Below are 22,407 nucleotides of genomic sequence, written 5' to 3' on the forward strand. Positions count from 1 at the left end.
GGGAGTTCAACCGTGGGCGTCATTGTCATGCTGGTGTGTTATGCCATGGAAAAAATATGATTTTACGGATTATAAAGCTTGATAATGCTCAGGAAGTTACTGATGGCTTTGCACACATGGGGTTCCCAAACTGTCTTGGGCCAATTGATGGGACCCATGTGCTTATTATTTTGACTCACCACACACCAATCAGGGCTCAGAACTCATAAACAGAAAGGGGTGTTTCTCTGTGATGCTCCAGGGCCTCGTCAGCCACCATAGCAGGTTTACAGACATAAACGTTGGGTGGTCTGGAAGGGTCCATGATGCTAGGATCTTTCGGAACTCAGCTCTATTTAAATGCATGGAGAAAGGACTATTTGCCCTGAGCACACTATGGACACTAATCATGTGGAAGCTGCTCCGGTTATCCCGGGAGAACTGGCTTATCCTCTGCTCCCTGGTTAATGAAGCCATTCACAGGCCACTTGGAGAGGAACTATTTAAATACTGCCTTGGAAGTTGCAGAATGACAGTGGAGTGTGCATTTGGCCATTTGAAAGGCAGAGTTTGCTTTTGGTGGAATAGAGTGGAAGCAGCAGGAAAAAAATTCCCAAAGATCACAGCAGCATATTGTATTTTGAACTATATTTGTGAGAGTGAGGGGGTATGGCCTCCGGGAGCACCCACAGGGATACAGCGGGGAGGAATTGCTGTAGTTCCCAGTAGCCTGTATTGTCTAGGGCAGAGGTTCTCAAAGTGGGGGTGGGCCACCCTGGGGATGCAGAATGTATTCTAGGGGGCATGAGAAGCTTTAGGAAAAAAGCTTACTGTGCACATTTTAGCCCCAGCAATGAATAACTAGCAACGCTGATTCCCCCAGACATATCAGGTCCTCATGTGGCGCTGTGCATTTCTCTCTAGATGGTGCTGTACATTTTGAGGGATTTCTGTTAAGCTTGCATAGCATTATACAAAGATGTTGCCAGCTGTACGCTAATCCGTTTGCTATGACACGATGTGCACATTTAATTGTAAGCATGGACCACAATTGCAGTTTTACTTTTGCTCTTATTACAATGGCTTGTTCGCTCCTTTGTGCAACATAAAAAAAACCAAACCCTCAAGTTAAAGAACAAAGAAGCCAAAAGTGATTCAAGTGAAGCCCCACTGCATATATTGGTATACGTACTTGTGTGGCAGGGGGGCATAAACCCCTACAGACACAAAGAAGGGGGGTACAATCAAATAAGTTTGAGAACCACTGTTCTAGGGGTTGCATAATATGCCTGGGTGTTGGTTTACAGTACTGCACTACATGCTGCCCTAATAATAACATGCACTGCAACTGGACATTTGGGCTTTGTTTTGCCTCCAGGAGCTGCTTCTGCATCTCCCTGTCTTTTTCCAATATTATCTTTGGCCATGGCACTGCTTTCCCTGGCAGCTGTCACATTGTCCTTTGCCACTGCAGCAATCTTCGTGGAAAGGTCTTTGTCAGATTCCCTCTCCATCCTCAGATACTGCCTCCACCTCTCTGCATTTGTCATTTTTTGCCCGGGGGTGGGGGGGGCAGGCTCTGTAATAAGATCTGAGAATATCTCATCATGAGTTTTCTGTTTTCTCCCCCTGAGGTGAGCCTGCTGCTTAGCCGTTGGTAAGGGCCATGTCCTTGAGGGTCTGGCCAGTGCAGGTGCCATAGCTGTGGAGATATTAAAAAAAAAAAAAAGACAATTTGTTATAGTTCATATTTTAGGAAGGCTGTGATAGCAGGTTTGTTTGTTTTTTTACATACATTTCTGGCTGTACCTCCCTGCAATTCTTACCAGTCTTGGGGGAACCTCGGAGATGGCCAGTAGTGTGTGCATGGAGATTTTTGTTGGTGCAGTATATGCTGTTTGGCTTTGCACTTGTGCATTGGGGGCGGGAGATAGATTTGGGAAATAGGTTCCTGGTCTGTCTTTGCTGTTTCGCTGTGCCTTGAAGATGCTTGTATGGTGTCAGTAGGGTTAGCAGAATGAATATGGGGGTGAGTTGTATAGTAATCCCCTCCACATTGCCATTAGGCTGTCCTGACTCTGGATGACGTTACACTGAGGCGGGTGACTAGGAGGCAGAAAATGGCCTTATTTTAAAAGGCAAAGGGCAGACCAATGAGATACACTGGGAAGTTATTCACCAACCTGGTGCCCCCATAAGGGCTGCAGAAGTGGAAGGAAGTTGCTAATTGTGCTGCTGTTTCTCATAATCTCTGAGCATAAAAACTGAGCTATTTCGTAGTCTTTGATTTTATTTTATCTCTCCTACAGATATGTTGAAAGTTCAGCGAAAAGTAAATAGGGTCTTGCAACGATTGCATGCCTGTAAAGCTACAATGGGTACAGATCCCCACTGATGTATAAATGCCCTGTAACACACATTCTTACAGACTGGTAAGAGTGAATGCCTCAGGTAGTGTCCATGCCTACCCCATGTATACTCAGAACACCAACCAGACTTTTTTTCCTGTTATCCTAGTCTCAATAAGCTATTTTGCATTTGCACAAAAGAATGTTTCCTTATATTGATCTGCTACAGGAGGAGGTGGAATAGAGGCTGCTGGCTGCCATTTTGAGTTAGCAAATGGAGTTGGGTAGGGGGTGACATTCGCAGGCAGGACAGCTGAGGGAAGAGGAAAGAAAAACAGATACATTGGCGTGTGTCTTCCGCAGCGGCCCTGAAGATGAATGGTAGATGGGGTTTTAGCCTGAGATGGAGGTTGATTGCCCTGCTGAAATAGATATCATTTTGGAAAGGTGTACAGGGTGGGCAGACAGGTAGGGAGCTAAGACTCAGAAAGGCGTCTAAACCTGTCATCCGCCTACAATGGCTGTGGCCATGGAGTACCTGGAACAGAAGCTAGCATGGCAGTTTAGCATAATAAAACTTAAAACATTAAAACTTAAAAATTACATTATTTTAAAAATTATAAAAAGACTTACATGCCAAGATTCGCTCAGGCTGCTATCTGTCAAGGAATCCCTGTTGAGGTTACAGGGACAAACCATCCCGATGTGTCGAAAGAATAGTAAATATGACAGGTGACCAGCTTGGCTTAACGGTGAAATCCTAGCAGATCTTAAGCATAAAAAAGAAGCTTACAAGAAGTGGAAGGTTGGACATATGACCAGGGAAGAGTATAAAAATATTGCTCGGGCATGTAGGAATGAAATTAGGAGGGCCAAATCACACCTGGAGCTGCAGCTAGCGAGAGATGTTAAGAGTAACAAGAAGGGTTTCTTCAGGTATGTTGGCAACAAGAAGAAAGCCAAGGAAAGTGTGGGCCCCTTAATGAATGGGGGAGGCAACCTAGTGACGGAGGATGTGGAAAAAGCTAATGTACTCAATGCTTTTTTTGCCTCTGTCTTCACGAACAAGGTCAGCTCCCAGACTCCTGCGCTGGGCATCACAACATGGGGAATAGATGGCCAGCACTCTGTGGAGAAAGAGGTGGTTAGGGACTATTTAGAAAAGCTGGACGTGCACAAGTCCATGGGGCCAGACGAGTTGCATCCGAGAGTGCTAAAGGAACTGGCGGCTGTGATTGCAGAGCCATTGGCCATTATCTTTGAAAACTCGTGGCGAACGGGGGAAGTCCCGGATGACTGGAAAAAGGCTAATGTAGTGCCAATCTTTAAAAAAGGGAAGAAAGAGGATCCTGGGAACTACAGGCCAGTCAGCCTCACCTCAGTCCCCGGAAAAATCATGGAGCAGGTCCTCAAGGAATCAATCCTGAAGCACTTACATGAGAGGAAAGTGATCAGGAACAGCCAGCATGGATTCACCAAGGGAAGGTCATGCCTGACTAATCTAATCACCTTCTATGATGAGATTACTGGTTCTGTGGATGAAGGGAAAGCAGTGGATGTATTGTATGTTGACTTTAGCAAAGCTTTTGACACGGTCTCCCACAGTATTCTTGTCAGCAAGTTAAAGAAGTATGGGCTGGATGAATGCACTATAAGGTGGGTAGAAAGTTGGCTAGATTGTCGGGCTCAATGGGTAGTGATCAATGGCTCCATGTCTAGTTGGCAGCCGGTGTCAAGTGGAGTGCCCCAGGGGTCGGTCCTGGGGCCGGTTTTGTTCAATATCTTCATAAATGATCTGGAGGATGGTGTGGATTGCACTCTCAGCAAATTTGCGGATGATACTAAACTGGGAGGAGTGGTAGACACGCTGGAGGGCAGGAATAGAATACAGAGGGACCTAGACAAATTGGAGGATTAGGCCAAAAGAAATCTGATGAGGTTCAATAAGGATAAGTGCAGGGTCCTACACTTAGGACGGAAGAACCCAATGCACAGCTACAGACTAGAGACCGAATGGCTAGGCAGCAGTTCTGCGGAAAAGGACCTAGGGGTGACAGTGGACGAGAAGCTGGATATGAGTCAGCAGTGTGTCCTTGTTGCCAAGAAGGCCAATGGCATTTTGGGATGTATAAGTAGGGGCATAGCGAGCAGATCGAGGGATGTGATCGTCCCCCTCTATTCGACATTGGTGAGGCCTCATCTGGAGTACTGTGTCCAGTTTTGGGCCCCACACTACAAGAAGGATGTGGATAAATTGGAAAGAGTCCAGAGAAGGGCAACAAAAATGATTAGGGGTCTGGAACACATGACTTATGAGGAGAGGCTGAGGGAACTGGGATTGTTTAGTCTGCGGAAGAGAAGAATGAGGGGGGATTTGATAGCTGCTTTCAACTACCTGAGAGGTGGTTCCAGAGAGGATGGTTCTAGACTATTCTCAGTGGTGGAAGAGGACAGGACAAGGAGTAATGGTCTCAAGTTGCAGTGGGGGAGGTTTAGGTTGGATATTAGGAAAAACTTTTTCACTAGGAGGGTGGTGAAACACTGGAATGCGTTGCCTAGGGAGGTGGTGGAATCTCCTTCCTTAGAAGTTTTTAAGGTCAGGCTTGACAAAGCCCTGGCTGGGATGATTTAATTGGGGATGGGTCCTGCTTTTGAGCAGGGGGTTGGACTAGATGACCTCCTGAGGTCCCTTCCAACCCTGATATTCTATGATTCTATGATTCCCTCCACAGGGTCAAATTCCTCAGTCCTAGTCTTTTGGTCTGCTCTTTACTCTGAGGTGCCCAACCTGGTAGGCCCGGGCCCCGGATGTATTTTAGGGTCTTGGGTGTGTCCCGCAAGAAGGGTTGCATTATAATAAGAAAAATTGTATTGGTAACAGATTATGAATAGTACGTATGTGGTCCAATAGCCTTTTTCTTTTTCAGCAGGGGAAGGGAGTGGGTGGTAAAGAGTAAAGCCGTCTCCGAGCTGCCTGCTGCTCCTTTAAGAAGAGGGGAGAGAGTAGTGAGAGAATAAAGGTCTGGAGCCATGTAGTCTTCCTTCCCAAAAGGAGGGAGCAAGCAAACAAGCAACGGGCGTAGGAGGAACTGGGGCTCCCACAACAGAGCACTAGAAAGAGGAGGAGTAGCAACAGAGGTCCCGCAAAAACAGATAGGGAGCAGCAGCAATTGATTTTGGGGGGGTTGTGGGGCCTCAGTAATTGACATGAACTAATTTGAGGAAAGAAGAATTGATTTGGGGGATGGGGCAGTGTGGGGGAATGGGTGCAGAAGGGAGGGTTTTGGGGGGTATGGGGTACCTGAGGAGCACAGAGTGGGAGGAGGGGGGTGGCAATAGGAGAGATGGGTAGTTGGAGGAGGCAAGGCTGGGATTCCTTGGAAAGGAAGCAGTTGTTTCACTCAAAGCTGAGGAGGGGGGTTTCCCAGCAGATAGGTTGGGGAAGAAGATTGAGATGGGGGTGTTTCTGAGGGATGTGGGGGAGTTAAAGCCATATTTAAAAGAAAATCATCCCTTTCCAAGCCCAGCTGTTGCTCTAAAAATGCAGCTCAGCACCTTTGAACCCAAATGTAAGGGGACTGTTGGCCCCTTACTGAAGCTTAGTGGGGTTTTTTGGTTGGCCCTCTCCCAGTACCAAAAGAAAGGAGGAAAGACTGATGAGAAATCAGGACCCTGGGACTGACAGTCCCCAGCACCAATGGGAAAAGTAGATAGGGTCTTGCAATGATTGCCTGTAAAACTACAAAGGGCTTTGTAGTTGATTGACAGGGCAGGTGGGCCAGTGAGGGAGTCGGGCGGCCGTGGTCCCATCCTCTATGTGAGCTGGAGCTGCCTGGGCCAGAGTGGGGCTGAATTAAGGAGAGAGCAGCAGCAAAAGAGCCAGAGCGAACCAGGGGGAAGCAGCCTGAGCTGAGGAGAGCTGCACCAGCCAGAACCAGAGGCGCAGCCCAGGGAGCTGTGCTGGAGGGGGAACAGCAGCAGCAGTGCTGAGGCAGAGTGGAGCTAGAGCCAGGAGCTGTGAGCAGCTGAGGAAAGTGAGGGGGACCCTGTGCAGAGGGCCCAGTGCAGGGGGGTCTTGTAGGCCAGATGTGGAGGGCGATAGTAACCCTGATGGGGGGCTGATGCTGGGAAGAAGGGTCCTGCCACCTAGAGCCTGAGGGCGTGGTCACTGCCAGAGCAAGTGTCTGACCCGCAGCATCCCTGCAGCACAGCCAGGGCCTGGGCAGGAGGCCTGGGACTTGTGAGGAACAGACTGAACTGCCCTTACCTTCCAGAGACGCTGGTTGTGATGTCCCCATGTCACACAGTGGGGTGACATGTTTTCCTTTCACCTTTCCCATTTTTTTTCCTTTTTTTTTAATTGGTCGCTGTTTAATAAATTGTATTTGCTTTGAACTGTAAGTAATGATCAGTGGATCATCCAGTGCAGAGAGAGCACCCCAGAGTGGGGACACTGTAGCCCCTGCCCTAAGTGACCAAAACAAGGTTGGGGGTCGAGCCCCCCTGGAATCCTGGGCCCAGCCTCATTGGGGTTACAAGGACTGTCACGCAGGAGGGTGGAAGGGGAGCCCTTGAGGCAGGCAGGCCTCTGGGTAAAGGAAATGGGAGCGAGGACTCAGATCCTTTCGCTAGCCCATTCCACCAGAGTAATTTATAAGGCAGGAAAGTTCCTTACAATGGCAGGACCATTCCCCCACTTACATAAAGTTTGGTGTTAGAGACGTGAGTGGGCAAGCTCCCTCTAGGCTCCCAGTTTTGTTTTCTTAATAGCTTAGACAGGAGAGGGGAATGGCAGCTTTAACCAGCCCCTCTCCTCTAGGCTGAGGTCCCTTGACAGTTAGAAATAATGTACTTCGCTCTTGGGCTGGAGCAGTTAGCATGATATAGCATGGAGGAGTCTACCTCTCCATTGTAGATGGAAATTGAAAGGCTCTTTAACCTATTGAGACCTGTGCTTGGCATCCTACATCAATGACACTTAGTGCAAGGAGCTGTAGTCTTTGTACAGCAAGAGAGCAATGAGGCCACTAGTTGTTGAAGGAGAAACACTCGAATCCCTGACTTGATCCTGTTGCCATGAAAGTTAGGGGTTCGAGTCTCATCCAATTCAATGGAACCAAGATTGGGCCCTGAAAGGGGAGTTGATTCCAGAGCCTGTGTTTTTAGTGTACCACGGGTATGTGATTTCAGATTCCCCTTGCTAATGATATAGGATCCTAAACAGTGTTTTAGTGTTTAGTCATGTAAAATAAGGAATTCAGTTCACTCTCAACAGGAGTCCCAGCCGAATTAACAATTCATTTCTAACACATTGTACCTCTCAGAAGCCACAGCACTTTCCTTCATGCTGACTGACTGCACTTCCCAGCACCTTTTTAACATATGGTCTATTGGGTGTAAGTGATGCACACCTGCTTTATTGTCTTTAAAATAGCAGGAAAAAACTAAATATATAACGGATGCTCAAGTACCTTGAGATTAATGTATTCTGGAAACAGAACTGTCATCACACCTATTGCAATCACATTTTTCACTGGCTTTATGTGCTGTTTACCTGTGGTTTGTTTTGACAGTGCATTTGTTAGCAGTTGGAAAGTTCCCAGCTTCAGAGCTGCCCTGCTGTCTTTCTTCTCTTCTTCCAAAGTTTTATCTGATTTCTAAGTGCAGCTTAAAACCTGTTCCACTCCTTTTAAAATGTGTGTCCAGTCACAGAGACCTCTAGATAAATAAAGATGCACAGACAGTATAAAGACCTTTTAAAGACCTCAGGACAAGCAGTCCTATATGGTTTTATTAAAGATGTGTAAACAAGGTCTGAATGAGCTCTCCTCTGACATCTACTGATATGCGGGGTGGGGAAAAGACTTCAGGAGCAGACCATATTTACATAGACACACCTACTGTGCCTAGGTGTTCAGCAGACAGGCCTTCTTTGCCAAAGTGATCAACTTTGGCTGGTTAAAGGTTAGAATTCACTTTGGTATTGAATGCAGGGATAATGAAAAGTTATCTTTCCTATGTGAGTAAAAGGCAGCAGAACTGTTACGTAGCATGGCCTGATTGAGGGGGTCACCCTAAACTGAGCCTCATTTGCTAATCTGGGATAAGAATGCCAAATCCAACAGACAGTGAGAAGTGGTTGTGGACTTTGCTTAAAGAGTCTGAAACACCATTTGATCCTCCTTTCTCTGGTGATAAAGAACACTGGTGATTGGACTCTATTTAGGGTCCTTGCTTCTGTTCAGTGGTTGTTAGTGCTGAAATTACTGATGAATTGATTGAGGGGCTAAATCTTAGACCTGGTTTGGGGACAGCGTTGCAGTGAAAGACAGCAAAGAGGCAGTAGCACAGTGCTTCCTGCTACCCAGTGAAATTATTAAGAGTTGTGTTAGGTGGGGGAACCTCAGAACATGGCATTGTGGAAGCACCAGAGATAATGGTAGCAATGATCCAGTGGTGGCATTGCTTGATAACTCCCCACACTTTTCAGGGATGGGCGGTGGACCTATGTGAATGCACCACTGAACTCTGTGTCTTCACTGGCGAAGGACAAATAGCTGTGAATGGGGTGCAGTAGAGGAAAAGGGGAGTGCCATGTTAAAGGGACATTTGTTCATGGGACTTCACACCGCAAGGTGGGAAACTGAGGCAAAGGGCACTGCCCACTGTATTGTGAGGTGGGTGTTTGCTTATCATTACGTGTTTTCAGTCATGGTTGTGTTCCCCCCCCCCCGCCCTTCCCCAAAAAATTATTCATGGATTCCCTCTCCCTTTTAATAAAAGTTTTCTTTTGTTATACATAGGCTCAGTACTTGTGAGTGGGGAAGTATTGCCTCTTAGAGGGATCCAGAGTGGTGGTTTGTTTCCCCAGATTACCAGGTGGGGGCTTAAGCTGTTTGGTTTTTGTTTTGTTTTTAATATTGTTAAGAGGAACCCCAGATACTGAAACCTTGTTTCTGCAGTCTCCACCTGACAGAAGGGTTACAGATGGATTCAAGTACAAATGGTGACAGGGCACTAGTCTGTGGGGATGACTGCACACTGTGAATTCTCCCAACATACTGAAATGACAGAAAACGCTGCTTAGAAGTTTTGTGAAGAGTTATTTCTTCTGCTAAAAGCAGCGGATTGTTTATGATCCTAAGGATTCCATACCTCTTCTTGGGGCTGACTTCATATTTCTGCATTGGACTACACAACAGGAAAAGCAGGGAATTGTCTCTCAATCACATTTAAGGGGTTTGGGGCCTGATGCTCATGTAATTTACACTCTCTTTGAGTAGGTCTGTGCAGTATTTTGGAGCTCACGGGAGTGAGCCTCCCCACTCTGTGGGACAGACTTGGGCTAGCAGGGCTCACACTAGAACTCTACAAGCAGCTGTGCAGCTTTGGTGGCTCGGGCTGTGAAGCCCACCGCCCTCCCCAGGCTTCAGGACCCAAGCTCCAGCCCAAGCCGCAACTTCAAAGTGCTGTCAATTATTGCTGCTAGCGCGACACCCCCCCCAGCCAGAGTGTGTCACCTCGAGCTGGGAGAGTTGCTTGCGCAGGTTCCAGAACACTTGCACAGATCTTGCTGAAATGGCGCGATGGGGGCCTTAGAATGAGAACTGGACTCTTTCTTTTCCTGCTTGCCTGTGAAATGCTTCTGTTTTGTGGCCACTCCAGTCGTCTTGGTTGTCAGCTCTGCGGCGTGCTGTGGCTACTTAGATGTAATGGTAATTAGCAGCCGTAGCACTCAGGAACTTCTGCTCCAAACACCATCCCTGAACTACCTCATCTCACCTCCTCTGGGAGAACTAAATGAAGAGAGGAGGGCAGTGTTCCACCAGTGTATAGCAGTGACCTGGGAATGTCTCAAATGCCATTTCCATCCTCCCAGTCAGGGTTTGCTTGAGCCTAGCTCACGAGTGAGCAGTCACACACAACAAGGCCATACCTGAGTTACTGTGTCCTTACTAATTCTGCACTCATACCTCTGTGGTGTTAGGAGTTCTGAGGGCATAGTCCATGGTTCTTTGTGCTGCTGAGCCACTGTCCTTCTGGATACCCTGCGGGTGAATTGTAGGAAGGCACTGGAGGAGTATCAGGTTTTGAATGGTTTAGCTTGTGTCCTCACTACACAGTGGGTGTGTTACCAGACTGAGTGAAAGCATGCCCTGAGCTTTAGCCTTTACCCCCTAGCCTGGGTTGAAAGCACCACTAAAACTCAGGTGACAGGGCTCTGTGTGTGGATGGGAGTGGGGTTAGGGGCAACACCCAAGTAAGAGCTCATGTTAACTTGGCAGTGAAGACATACCCCTACAGCGGAGGTTCTCAACCTTTTTCTCTATGAGGCCCCCCCCAACAGGATATAAAACCCCACGGCTCACCAGTGTCATAACAACTGTTTTTCTACATATAAAAGCCAGGGTCAGCATTAGGAATTAGGAAGCAGGGCAATTGCCCAGGCCCCCATGCCACAGGGGCCCCCACAAAGCTAAGTTGCTCAGGCTTCAGCTTCAGCTCCAGGTGACAGCACTGGGAGCCCTGGGCTTCAGCCCTGCACTGTGAATCGTCAGCTTTCCACCCTGGGCCCCAGCAAGTCTAACACTTGCCCTGCTTGGCGGCACCCCTGAAACCTGCTCACAGCCCCCTAGGGGGCTGCGGCCTGCTGGTTGAGAACCACTGCCTTACAGTACAGACCTGGATAATGCTGTGTGCCAGGTTACTGGCAGGTCTTTGAATCAAAGCAGAGACTCAGTATTGAGTTCTTACTGAAGCTATGAGCTTTATTCTTCATGTCTGTGCCCTTCAGTATCTACACTTCTGATTTGTAGATGGCCAATGTTCTGCACATACTTCAGTATCTACACTATTTCAATTGTTCCAAAGGCTTGGCCAGGATTCTGATGTGGTTCTTCCCAGGATTGCACAGATAATATCACTATAATCATTAATCTTCCTTCCTTCCTTCCTTCTATGCATCTACAAAATGGAGAACGCTAGCATCCCAGAGTTTTGTACCTGAAACAAGGAGCACAGTGGAGGGCTACCCCATTCTTCACAAAGGAAACACCACCTCTGTTAATCTTCCATGGACACATGGAGAGATGAGCCCTTCTACATTTAAAAATCAAAGACAATTCTTAACTGATATTCTTGCTCTCATGACTAGTACAGCACTCAAATATAATACTCATTATAAGGGAAAGGTATACTAATATCCTACTATTATCCATTTAGAGTCAAAATCCTGTGCTCTTCAAATAGTCTCATTGAAGCCAGAGGGACTATACCTGAATAAAAAGAAAAGGAGTACTTGTGGCACCTTAGAGACTAACCAATTTATTTGAGCATGAGCTTTCGTGAACTACAGCTCACTTCATCGGATGCATACTGTGGAAACTGCAGAAGACATTATATACACAGAGACCATGAAACAATACCTCCTCCCACCCAACTCTGACACCTGAATAAAGTGATTAGGATTTGACCCTTAGGGTAACACCACAGGATGTCTTTTATTCCCTTCCTCTCTCCCATTCTTTATGCATGCTGGCAGGATTACTTTGCATGGATGTGTTTGTATTTGGGAACTGCACCTGACTGTATTGGGTCCTTATCATTATAGAAGCAGATTCTTTTGCGACTCCCCTTGCTCTTAATGAAGTCAGTTGGAAGCCCCCACTTTCACTTCAGTGAGAACAGACCTTTAGTGCTTAGGAAAGAGGGGGAACTCTTAATAGCATAGGGTGGAACTTGCCTCAGTATAGTCTATTCATGCTGAGATTCCTTGTCTAACTCCTCTTCTGCTGCCCCCTTGGATGCTGGTGTATCTGCACTTGGGCCACATTGAGCAATGGGTTAAGGAGACAGTCTGGCTTTTCATCTACCAATAAGACTGATCAACTGCAGCCTAAATGAGTTGCTATGTAAAACTAAAGTTTTTTTTTTAAATGGTTCAAGAATACCTGGAAGTAGAACAATAGCTGTGGACTCCCTATACCTTGGAATACTTTAAGGATGAATTTAAACGGAAAGTCTTGCATTGGACACAATATTTTTACAAGACTAAAAACAACTTGGGAAAAATGAAGCCACTTCTTCTTATTTATCTTGCAGAGATGTTGTCCAAGAACAGTTCATCTTTACAAAAGTATTACCCCAATAATGACATCAAGGGCTGATATATTTATTTGTCATGTAATTACTAGGCATGCAAATTAAACCTGACCAGGAGTCAGTCTGTGTTGGCAACTGGACTTCTTAATCTGAATCTTAAAACATGTTCTAATGTGTTATCTGGGATATCATGGAAATTTTTTTTTAAATTGCTCTTTGAAATTGACGATGGTATTTTGCTGAGCTCTAATGTTGTCCTTAACAAAAATTTAAAAGTTTTCTTTATTTCACAGAGCTGTGGAAGTTGGAGCCAGTCACTCAGTGAATTATATTCTGGCTAAACATAATTTATTATGAGCATTTCTGAGCACAAATAATAGCTGACATTAGCTTATTAGACTCATTCTCACCTGCAGCCTTTTGTTTTTCTTAAAACATGGAGATTTATATGGCAGTTTAATAATAAGTAAATGCATGTCTTGGCCATTGGAAATTCTGCGGAAATTCCCTGCAAGTGTAATTCTCTGGTAACCATGAATGCACAGACTAATGCCTACCGTTTGAGAGGGCTTTGCTGTGTTGGCTTGATGTGACTAACTGGCATAAGAATGATTCCATCAGCAAAAAGTAATGAAGTCTGCTATTACAGTATTAGCAAAGGTTTAGTAGTAAGGCTTAGCCATTAAAATACATAGCACCCTCTTGTGGAAACATGCAGTGCCAATGTACCTCCTTTGGGAAAAGTAATACTAGGATCATTTTCTTTGCAAACCATCCGGAGCCTCGTTTTTCAACTGTTTCCCAAAATCCATTATAATGTACCTGCAGATGTCAGTATAGCCTAAAAAATACATATATAAATAGAGGGTTCCAAATTAGTGAAGGTTGAGGCATCACTTCGGGCCATTCACAGGGATACCTGTGACTTTTTGGTACAGAAATAGGGCTTTGGTGAACAAATGTATTGCTAAGGTAAATGAACTGCCAGAGACTCCATTGAAATACATGGCTAAGAATGTGAGAGACCAGAAGACCAAAGCAGTTGTCTGGCTGATACAGGTGGAGTGAAAAATCTGATTCCTAAAACAAAGATGTGAATGAGTTGTTGTTCTTCAAATTAAGTTGTCAGAAGTACATGGACTGACAGTGCTGGCCTGGCTTCCTTTAAACTGTGGCAATTTGTTCCTGGTGTTCCTATTAAAATTACATCTTAAAAGGCAGATACAGGAGTTTTTGTTGAACTATATTTTCAGGATTCATGTGATCACACCCATAGCCTGCGCTCGGTGACGTGTGCCCAAATGGGGCAGATCTTTGCCCCCTCTCCACGTCATCACAGCTTAAGCTCTTACAAGGTCCTTTGCTGACTAACATGGGTTTTCCTGGGCAGTTCTTACATGTTCTTGGAAAAGTTATAGAACAACTTTGGGTAAAATCTTAACCCCACTCAAGACAAAGGGAGTTTTACCACTGGCCTCAATGAGGCCAGGATTTCACACTCTATCTGCCTCCCCCACTCTTCACTCAGAGCTTTCAGAAGTTTAATGAAAAGGGGACATTTAGTTATCTTTATTTGAGAAACAAATGTAAAGTTAACACCTTACATTTGTATGAGGGCTTAGATATCAAATTGCTTTACAAGGTGTATATGACACACAAGAATTACATCTCAGACTTCTGAAATGCAGCCTGTTCTAGGGCGGAAATGCACAGCCCCCAACACATAACAGTTTAGGATAGGAAGTGAAAAAGATTACTGTATGTAGCTGAACATGCAGAAGAAATGTAAGCAGGAAGAATGCAGTCATCCATGTTGGGATGTGGTGAGAACACTGGTGTTTACACACCTGCCATTATCAAAAGTTCTGCTGGACCGCTACTGGACACAAGGGTGAGCCCCTTGGTTTTATGGCCATCTGGGTACTGGTATGTTCTGACTAGGGAAAGAATGCTACACAGTGAGTTCACAACAACACTTCATAGAATATCAGGCTTGGAAGGGACATCAGGAGGCCATCTAATCCAACCCCAAGCAGGACCAATCCTCAATTTTTGTCTCAGATCCCTAAATGGCCCTCTCAAGGATTGAACTCACAACCCTGAGTTTAGCAGGCCAATGCTCAAACCACTGAGCTATCCCTCCCTCCATGATGGGTTTTGCTTGGAAGCATCCCTTCTTAGCTTGTGAGATCACAGCCTTGGGGGGGTAGCTGAATGAGCTACATCATAACATAAACCTTCTATTTGCCGATTTAAAATATATACTGTGAAGTCTTGCTAGAGTCAAGCGCTAGAATGAATATAGACTAGCTTGCTTTGAAAGGGAAAATAAACATCACTCCAGGCCTTCCAGCATTCCATTTTATAGCAAATACCATGTGTAACAGCCTGAAGGTAACAAACCACTTACCCAAAGAACTGGAACTATTCATGTGCGGTGTCTCCAGGGATTACACAGAAAAAAGGCTGTATCTGGCTGAGCCCAAATCTGAGAGGGAGCGAGAGAGAGTGTGAGAGTCACTCTTTCCCTTCCCATATATGCTTTTTCCTGTCTTTTCCTGCCAACACCCAGAGACAGCCCCCCCTCCCCCCCGTGCAGTCTTAAGGCCAAGCGAAGAACAGCGGGTGATACTGCTGCCTTTCTTCAAGAATCACATTTAGGGGCCTGTTCCTGTGGGATGCTTGGGTTCCAACTGGCATGGAGGAGGCACTCAGCACCTCAGGCATTCAGGCCCTGAAGAATGAAGCAATAAAGGTATATTTCTGTAAGTGCGAGAGCTGTGGTAGCAGGCTCACCCTTGTGCAGCTTCTGTAACATAGCTCAAAAACAACCAGGAATGCTGAATCACTTGGCCTCGCACATCTCATTTTTTTGGCAGAGAGGCAGTTGTGTCTCCCGTGGAGTGTTCACTCTCATTGCTAGGTCGAGGAGGGTGTTGTATGATGTATATTAATTTAAATTAAAATAAAGGGGGGGTCATCATGGCTGTGCAACCGACCACCCTTAAATTAATAAATAACTAGACGTTGAAATACAGAATCATAAAGAGCAGAAAATCACAAGCAGCCAGTGCCCCCAAATCTGCCAATAAACCACAAAATAACAAGTAATCATTGCAGCAGACGTAAACAGAGATGGGAGGGTGCCATGGATATTCCATTTGCATATGTTTCATACATTTATTTTTATTATTTATTATTTGTATTACCATAATGTGGACCATAGTTCATGGACCAGGAATAATACTATTCAATAAGTATTTGTAATTGATCAAACTTGTAATGTGGTGCTCCCCCAAAAAGTATGAATAACAACTGCGCACAAGTTCTATTTATAAAGTCGGTGTCACACACAGGGATAAATTCACCTGTGGTTTATGCAAATGGTGGCAGATGTCCCTAGTAGCTGAAAGTGTGCCAGCGTACCATGTTACAGGAGCTCAGAGGGGCCCACTGGGGCTGTGCAAACTCAAAAGTAGCTGGTGCGAGCCAAAAAAGTGGGTGGATCCAGGGCACCTGGAGAGAGCATTAATTTGTCATCTAATTTCATAAACTCTTGCCTCCAGAGTTCCTGTGAGTTGCAATGTTGGATATTAAAGTTGAGCTCCCTGGTGGAAACCTTGCTGGATAGAAATGCTCCTACCATCATCACCCTTCAGGTGCAATGGCCTTAATTGGTGCAGACAAGTGTACTTTACACCTCTGTGTTTCAGCTTTGCTAAAGTTGTTCTTGTGACCAGATTATTTTTCTTAATGACATCGCAGTTAATCTGATCATTCATGGGCATGGCAGGGAAAGACAGCAGAGGAGAGCAACAAAGGAAATATTCTCTACCCAAAATACAGAGAAGAACAACCACAACATAACAGCAAATCTCCCATGTTTCACCTCCGGGAGCTTCCCCAGAGGAAGTTAAAGAAGATTAGCAGGGGATAAGCATCTGTTCTTTGCTGTTAGACTTTTACCTGTTGTGTAAAATGAACAGATCTTTCTATTTTAGTCTGTCTGGTTTCTTTACTAACACCCCCACCTCACCCTGCTCTGTGGGAAAGCAACAACTCCTTACTGCTGTCTCGAGCATTCATTTACTTTAAAGAAATTATTGGTTAAAAAAAATGGGGGGTGTTCTAAATTGTAATGTATTTCAAATGCCCCCAAAAACCTCTCTCCTCTTGGCATCTGTTTCTGGGTTCAACTCAATCTAAAGCTCTGGATCTGGGTTTCTCTATCTGCAAAGCTGCCTCTTCTCCATGCCCTGTCTCCACCATCAAGACCCACTGAGGTGCTCTTGTTGGCAGTGCCTCAGATTGAACCACTGGGGACTGGAAGCTATGGGTGAGCAGCAGTTCCTTGCTCTGCATTTCATTTGGTGGCAAAGTGCATTAATTCAGACACTTTTTTCTGAATTTTTGGTCATCTGAGTTGTGTATCAGGGAGCTGTGAATGGTAATGTATGGTGCAGCCTGGTTTGTTCTGACTCTTCTGTGGGTGGTATGCACTGTATGTGCCTTTTGCTCCCAGATGGCAGGTCACAGGAGTCAAAAAATCTTTGCATTAATAGAACATCTCACCTATGCCGTTCCCACGAGGAGGCTGATGAGAACAGAGGCTGAGTCAATGACTACAGCAATAATATATCCTTTAATCACAGTGCATCCTGTGGCTTTTGTCACTAAAGGTGGAGCCACAGTTTCAGGCATCTCAGACAAGGAAGTATTCTAAACCCCTGAAAAGTACAATTTCCAGACATCTGAAAACTATGGAACCTTTTTTCACCTATGACCAAAATATTTCTATCACCTATTGGCGGACTCTGAGCGCACCAGTGACCTTTACTAGAAAATGCCTGATGTGCTAGTGTATGAGAATTCCCACTTATTCTCCCAGTAGAATCACTGTAGCTGCCCTACGAGCTGACTGATTCCAGAAAAGCGGCCCCCTTAGCCCCAGGTCTCAGCTTTGAATTCCCTTTTCCCCTCTTGACGTTGTCAGTGAGCCTCAGTTTAAAGAGAGAAGAGTCTGAGGTGAGCATTTTAAACAAAGGTTTCAGAGTAACAGCCGTGTTAGTCTGTATTCGCAAAAAGAAAAGGAGTACTTGTGGCACCTTAGAGACTAACCAATTTATTTGAGCATAAGCTTTCCTGAGCTACAGCTCACTTCATCGGATGCATACCGTGGAAACTGCAGCAGACTTTATATATACACAGAGATCATGAAACAATACCTCTTCCCACCCCACTGTCCTGCTGGTAATAGCTTATCTAAAGTGATCATCAAGTTGGGCCATTTCCAGCACAAATCCAGGTTTTCTCAGCCTCCGCCCCCCCACACAAACTCACTCTCCTGCTGGTAATAGCCCATCCAAAGTGACCACTCTCTTTAAAATGTGTATGATAATCAAGGTGGGCCATTTCCAGCACAAATCCAGGTTTTCTCACCCTCCCACCCCCCTCCAAAAACCACACTAACTCACTCTCCTGCTGGTAATAGCTTATCCAAAGTGACCACTCTCCTCACAATGTGTTTGAAAATCAAGATGGGCCATTTCCAACACAAATCCAGGTTTTCTCACCCCCCCACCCCCTTTTTTCAAAAAAACACACACACAAAAACTCACTCTCCTGCTGGTAATAGCTTATCCAAAGTGACCACTCTCCCTACAATGTGCATGATAATCAAGATGGGCCATTTCCAGCACAAATCCAGGTTCTCTCACCCCCCCCCCCCACACACACACACAAACTCACTCTCCTGCTGGCAATAGCTCATCCAAACGGACCACTCTCCTTACAATGTGCATGATAATCAAGGTGGGCCATTTCCAGCATAAATCCTGAAGGATGACCCGACACTCTCACAAATCTTGGGAGACAGGCCAGTCCTTGCCTACAGACAGCCCCCCAACCTGAAGCAAATACTCACCAACAACCACACAACAGAACCACTAACCCAGGAACCTATCCTTGCAACAAAGCCCGTTGCCAACTGTGCCCACATATCTATTCAGGGGACACCATCAAAGGGCCTAATAACATCAGCCACACTATCAGAGGCTCGTTCACCTGCACATCAACCAATGTGATATATGCCATCATGTGCCAGCAATGCCCCTCTGCCATGTACACTGGTCAAACTGGACAGTCTCTACGTAAAAGAATAAATGGACACAAATCAGATGTCAAGAATTATAACATTCATAAACCAGTCGGAGAACACTTCAATCTCTCTGATCACACAATCACAGACATGAAGGTCACTATCTTACAACAAAAAAACTTCAAATCCAGACTCCAGCGAGAAACTGCTGAATTGGAATTCATTTGCAAATTGGATACTATGAATTTAGGCTGAAATAGAGACTGGGAGTGGCTAAGTCATTATGCAAGGTAGCCTATTTCCCCTTGTTTTTTTCTACCCCCCCCCCCCCCACGTTCTGGTTAAACTTGGATTTACGCTGGAAATGGCCCACCTTGATTATCATGCACATTGTAAGGAGAGTGGTCAGTTTGGATGAGCTATTAACAGCAGGAGAGTGAGTTTGTGTGTGTATGGGGGTGGGGGGGGGTGAGAAAACCTGGATTTGTGCTGGAAATGGCCCACCTTGATTATCATGCACATTGTAGGGAGGGTGGTCACTTTGGATAAGCTATTACCAGCAGGAGAGTGAGTTTGGGGGTGGGAGGGGGGGCGGAGGGTGAGAAAACCTGGATTTGTGCTGGAAATGGCCCATCTTGATTATCATGCACATTGTAGGGAGAGTGGTCACTTTGGATGAGCTATTAACAGCAGGAGAGTGAGTTTGTGTGTGTATGGGGGTGGGGGGGGGTGAGAAAACCTGGATTTGTGCTGGAAATGGCCCACCTTGATTATCATGCACATTGCAGGGAGGGTGGTCACTTTGGATAAGCTATTACCAGCAGGAGAGTGAGTTTTTGTGTGTGTGGTTTTTTGAAAAAAGGGGGTGGGGGGTGAGAAAACCTGGATTTGTGCTGGAAATGGCCCATTTTGATTATCATACACATTTTAAAGAGAGTGGTCACTTTGGATGGGCTATTACCAGCAGGAGAGTGAGTTTGGGGGTGTGGGGGGGCGGAGGGTGAGAAAACCTGGATTTGTGCTGGAAATGGCCCATCTTGATTATCATGCACATTGTAGGGAGAGTGGTCACTTTGGATGAGCTATTACCAGCAGGAGAGTGAGTTTGTGTGTGTATGGGGGTGGGGGGGTGAGAAAACCTGGATTTGTGCTGGAAATGGCCCTCAAAGCAGCTCAATTTGGTAGACAGCCCTGAGGATTAAAATAACAAAAGCCAACATAGCTGAACTACCCAGAGGTGAAGCCATGTAAAGAATGAAATAAACCCTCCAAGCTGCTACGTAGTTGCTTTCTCAGTCCTAGCTCTGGCTGCATGTACTCAGAAAAGTATTCTGTACCACTGAGCTGTGTTAGGCAGGCCATTCATTCGGAAATTCTAGTGGAGAAAGAATGTTTCGCTGATCTAGATCCTAATGCTTTTGTAAAGGAAGCTGTTAACTATGGAAGCCACAAGCAGCAGAAGGCGAGCGTAGGAATCCCAGAGGAGCACTTCCCAGCTAGGGAGGAAAATGTGCAAAGAAGAAATTTAACAGGAGCACTTTCTTCCTAGGTTCAGAATAACAGATGTTTCCCTTTGACATTTAAAGAAACCATCTCTAAGGGATTTGTTTGTTTCTTTCAAGCCTTTATCCAGTCAAAAGAAATTTGTAAAATTGCTTAACATTTAACACCTACCAGTATTTAATATCAAGGTAAGCAGGCATTCGCTAAGGCAGGGCAAATGTTAAATGACTGCTCTAAGCAGCTATATTTAATATTTTCTGTTTCAATTACTGCAGTAGAACCTCAGAGTTATGAACACCTCAGGAATGGATGTTGTTTGTAACTCTGAAATATTCATAACGCTGAATAAAACGTTATGGTTGTTCTTTCAAAAGTTTACACCTGAACATTGACTTTACTATGCAGAAGAAAAATGCTGCTTTTAACCATCTTAATTTAAATGAAACACAGAAACAGTTTTCTTACCTTGTCAAATCTTTTTTTAAACTTTCCCTTTATCTTTTTAATAGTTTACATTTAACAAAGTACTGTACAGTATTTGCTTTTTTTTTTTTTTCTGTGATCTCTGCTGCTGCTGTCTGATTGTGTACGTCCGGTTCCAAATGTGGTGTGTGGTTGACCACTCAGTTTGTAACTTGAGGGTCTACTGTATACTGCAGTAAAACAATGCATGGAAGGTTCTGTTTTCATTGGTTGCTTGTTTTAAACCATCTGAATCATTTCTACCAGTACAAGAACATAGAGATAGCCTAGTGGATCAGATCTGAGGTCTGTCTTGTCCAATACCCTGTCTCCAACAGTGTCAGAAGCTTTGGAGCAGAGGTCCCAAATCTGTGGGGCACCCCCCTGGTGGACACCAAGGAATGTTTGGGGGAGCATGGTAAGGGCCCGGGCCAGTCCCTACAGTGGGGCAGGGAGGGAGTGCCACCGAGCTCCAGTCCTGGCCCTGGCTGCCAGCCCCATGCCTGGGGTCCCCCCCCCGTTGTGGCCCCAGCCTAGGCCCCCTTACCTCTGTCTACATCCCCACTCTCAGCCCTGGCAATGGAGAGTGGAGGGGCAATGGACAGGGGTAACGGGCGGCGCAAGGTAAAAAGTTTGGGGACCACTGCTTTAGGGAACGTCATAGTGGACAATTCTGGCCTATCCTGCCCCTTGGAAAGTTTTTTTTCTAACCCATCATTCAGTGTTTGGCTTAGGCCCTTCCTGTATCACATGTATTTTTTTTTATACTTTATTAACTGTGGATGTTCTTTCTCCATATAAATGTCTAATCCGTTTCTGAATCCTGCTAACTCTTGTTTGCAGTGATATCTTGGGGCAATGAGTTCAAAAGGTTAAAGAGTGCAGTAAAAACTATTTCCTTTTAGCAGGTTTAAGTTTGTTGCCTTTATGTCGACTTGTTTTTGAATGATGAGGGAGGGTGTAAATATTCCTGTCTGATTTATCTTTTCTTTACCATCATTCTGTATACCTCTACCAGTTCCATCTTATTTGTCTCCTCTCTAAAACTAGCAGTCCTAATCTTTTCAGTCTCTGCATGTGTCGAATATTTTTCATTACCCATCTCTGGTACCTGCTCTTTCTGATATATATGTATTGAGGTGGGAGGACCAGAACTGACTACAGCTCTCTCCAATTCCTTGTATTTTATGCTATCACCTTCTTTGAGTGATACAGTCTGTTACTATTTCTCTACCAATATAAACCTGTAGCTTGTCAGCATGAATGGCCTTTGATGCCTGAGGCAGAAGACTTTGTGGAATATGCTAAAAAGAACTTAAAAAATTATTTTCAAGATAACATACCAAAACAAAGGCAAAATGAAAATGGGATTACTTTTTATTTGTATACATCAAACTCCACTCAAGATCTATTGGCCTGTTACAGTTACATTTTGGTTTCTGCCCTTTTAGCTAGGTTGTAATCCTCTATTGCCTGCTTTCTTCCTGGTCTACCAGCTACAATTTAGACATCAGCTTTCACCAAGTAAAAAAAGTTTCAAATGTTTATAGGAAAATCTAAATGCCATAGGAAATCCATGGCATCCCCTGTTCTTTAAAGAGCTCCAGAACATAGTGGAGAAAAAACCCCATACTTTGATAAGAGCTAGAGCGAAAGGTAAAATGTCATCCTTTTTCTTTTGCATTGTTCTGCAAATTCTTAAAAGTATAGCTTCACTGTAGCTAAATTCTTTGTTTTACTACGGTAAAGACATTTTTCCAGTTTACTATTGACTGAGCTGTTAATAACTTTCTCTCTAAGCTTGACGATAGAAGGTAAAGGATTGAATGTGAACCCAGCTCTTTGCCTGAGAACTTTTTTTTTTTTTTTAATTCAGGTTGTGGCTTAAAGTTGAAAAATACATCAGAGTCAAGTCTT

General features: G+C 45.0%; 1 long non-coding RNA gene across 1 annotated transcript; it reads right to left on the reverse strand.

The window, feature by feature from the left end:
* Nucleotides 1-1,065: 1,065 nt before the first annotated feature.
* On the reverse strand, nucleotides 1,066-14,914 carry LOC311515350. Its single transcript, XR_014710114.1, has 3 exons — nucleotides 14,839-14,914; nucleotides 7,882-8,045; nucleotides 1,066-1,681 (listed from the first exon to the last, which is right to left on the reverse strand). It is a non-coding gene; the product is annotated as an uncharacterized lncRNA (long non-coding RNA).
* Between the last annotated feature and the right edge of the window lie 7,493 nt (nucleotides 14,915-22,407).

Source organism: Lepidochelys olivacea (assembly GCF_965140295.1).
Source record: "Lepidochelys olivacea isolate rLepOli2 genome assembly, chromosome: 2".
Classification (NCBI taxonomy): Eukaryota; Metazoa; Chordata; order Testudines; family Cheloniidae; genus Lepidochelys; species Lepidochelys olivacea.